Here is a 2,500-nt window from a genome sequence, read left to right as displayed (position 1 = left end):
ATGGACTACCACGTGGCAGCCACATCAGCAAGGTAACACGTGGCACTTGAAAAAATCAATTTAGTATTCTTCTGCCTTTTATTTTTCTACCTTATTCCAGTTAATTAAATTACTTTAATATTTTTAATTCACCAATTTATTTTTATTTTTATTTATATTTCTGTCTAGGCGCAAGACTGGGCGGCCAGCAAGGAGTCGAGACAGGGAGTTAATTTTAAAATTGATTTTTAAAAAATGATTTATTTATTTATTTCCACCTATGCGGAAGACTGGGCGGCCAACGAGGAGTCGAGACAGCCAGGAGTCGGGACTTGGGCAAGGGAGCGGGACAAGAGGTCGGGACTCGCGGCGGGACAAGGAAGAGGAGGAGGAAGTCCGGGACTCGCGACGGGACTGGGACTCGCGCCGGGACTAGGGAGTCGCGGCGGGACAAGGAAGAGGAGGAGGAAGTCCGGGACTCGCGACGGGACTGGGACTCGCGCCGGGACTAGGGAGTCGCGGCGGGACAAGGAAGAGGAGGAGGAAGTCCGGGACTCGCGACGGGACTGGGACTCGCGCCGGGACTAGGGAGTCGCGGCGGGACAAGGAAGAGGAGGAGGAAGTCCGGGACTCGCGACGGGACTGGGACTCGCGCCGGGACTAGGGAGTCGCGGCGGGACAAGGAAGAGGAGGAGGAAGTCCGGGACTCGCGCCTGGGACTCGCGCCGGGACTAGGGAGTCGCGGCGGGACAAGGAAGAGGAGGAGGAAGTCCGGGACTCGCGCACGGGACTAGGGAGTCGCGGCGGGACAAGGAAGAGGAGGAGGAAGTCCGGGACTCGCCACGGGACTAGGGAGTCGCGGCGGGACAAGGAAGAGAAGGAGGAAGTCCGGGACTCGCGACGGGACTGGGACTCGCGGCAGGACAAGGAAGAGAAGGAGGAGGTCCGGGACTCGCGCCGGGACTAGGAAGAGGGGAGGAGGTCCGGGACTCGCGACGGGACTAGGAAGTGGGGAGGAGGTCCGGGACTCGCGCCGGGACTAGGGAAGAGGAGGAGGAGGAGGAAGGCCGGGACTGGGACTCGCGGCGGGAGTAGGTAGTGGGGAGGAGGTCCGGGACTCGCAGCGGGACAAGGAGGAAGTCGGGGAGGAGGGCCGGGACCAGGAGTCGCGGCGGGGATAGCAGGCAGGACAGGGAGGGTGGGTGGTCTTCCACAAAAAAAAGTGTGTCTCGGAACTTCCTTAGTGCAGTAGGACGGGGGCCTGCCGAATCCCACAGAGAGTACTATGTGGGGAAGGGTTCCTCTGAAGCGTCTCGGGAAAAGTCGTGAGGGGGTGACGGTTGCTCGGTGCCTACGGGTCCCGACTGCTCGCTGCCTTCTTTGAGCCCAGTACCGACGTTCGCAGGGGGATACCTGGATACTACTGGGGTTACCTGGATACTTCTGGCGTGTTACCTTGGATCAGTGAGGAGTGGGGGTTAGTTTCCCGGCGACGCGACCCTCTGAGGAGGTCCCGCGGAGGGTCGCCGAGTATTATATGGTGAGCTGGCTGTCAAGGATTGTGAGTCCCGCTGCCAAAATTTTTTTTGGTGCGCGGGCGACTGGAAAAAGAGGGTTGGTCTTGTGCCGATACGCGTAACGTCGCAGCGAGTCCCAAGAGCTAGTAACCATTTTTGGCGGGGGGCGATGGCCTCGGTATTGTCAAGCCATTCTCTCATTCATTTGGGAGGGTGGGGAGAAGTGTTTGCCGAGGCCGTTCAAGCTCCGCCTGGTCGACCACCACTGTGACCGCCACCGCGCTCGATCTCTATTGCAAGCTCAGGTGAAATTCCTGATAAACTTGGAGGGGTGTGGGACGCGTTCGCAGTGTGGGCCGAGGAGTCATAACATCCCAGGTCGGAATGTGAAAATGGAACTTCGAAACCGGTGAGAGTTCTCTCGTCGGCTAGGGGTTTCACAAAAGTAACATTTCTATAAATTTCTATCCGACCCCTCCATTAATTTGGAGGGGCGATGGGCCCCAGGATTGGACATACTTCTTGCTGATTTGTCTTTTGAGGAAAATCCTTCGCGGTGATGGTTACTTTTTCATTTTTAATGTGTGTATCGGCCTCGTCGGTTTCTCTCTTTCCTGGTCACATTCCCGAAAAAGGCCGCAGCACCTATGATTCTCTTCCGGGGGTCTAACTCTCCCTCTCTCTCTATCCTTCTCTTTGTCTGGCTCTCTCTGGCTTCACTTTTTGTGGTGTGTGCCTCTGGGGGTCTGGTTGGAATTTGCCGTTGGCTTTTTGCCCTCTCTTTTTGCCTTTTATCCATCGCAAAGAAGGGTGTGTGTGTTCTCACCTGGGGTTGGAATGAAGGACGGGGAACCTCCTCGTCTTGTGAAGTGGGACCATCTTTTAGGATGATGGCTTTTTGCTGCCTGGTGTGTGCTTGGGTGGGGTTTGGTGGTGGCAGTCTACCTCTCCCTTTCTCCGGTAAGACCAGATGACTGGTTCGTCCGCTACTCTTGTGTTGGCCC

This window comes from Physcomitrium patens, chromosome 26 (genome assembly GCF_059467195.1).
Source record: "Physcomitrium patens ecotype Gransden chromosome 26, ASM5946719v1, whole genome shotgun sequence".
Classification (NCBI taxonomy): domain Eukaryota; kingdom Viridiplantae; phylum Streptophyta; class Bryopsida; order Funariales; family Funariaceae; genus Physcomitrium; species Physcomitrium patens.
Note: the sequence above shows the minus strand (reverse complement) of the source record.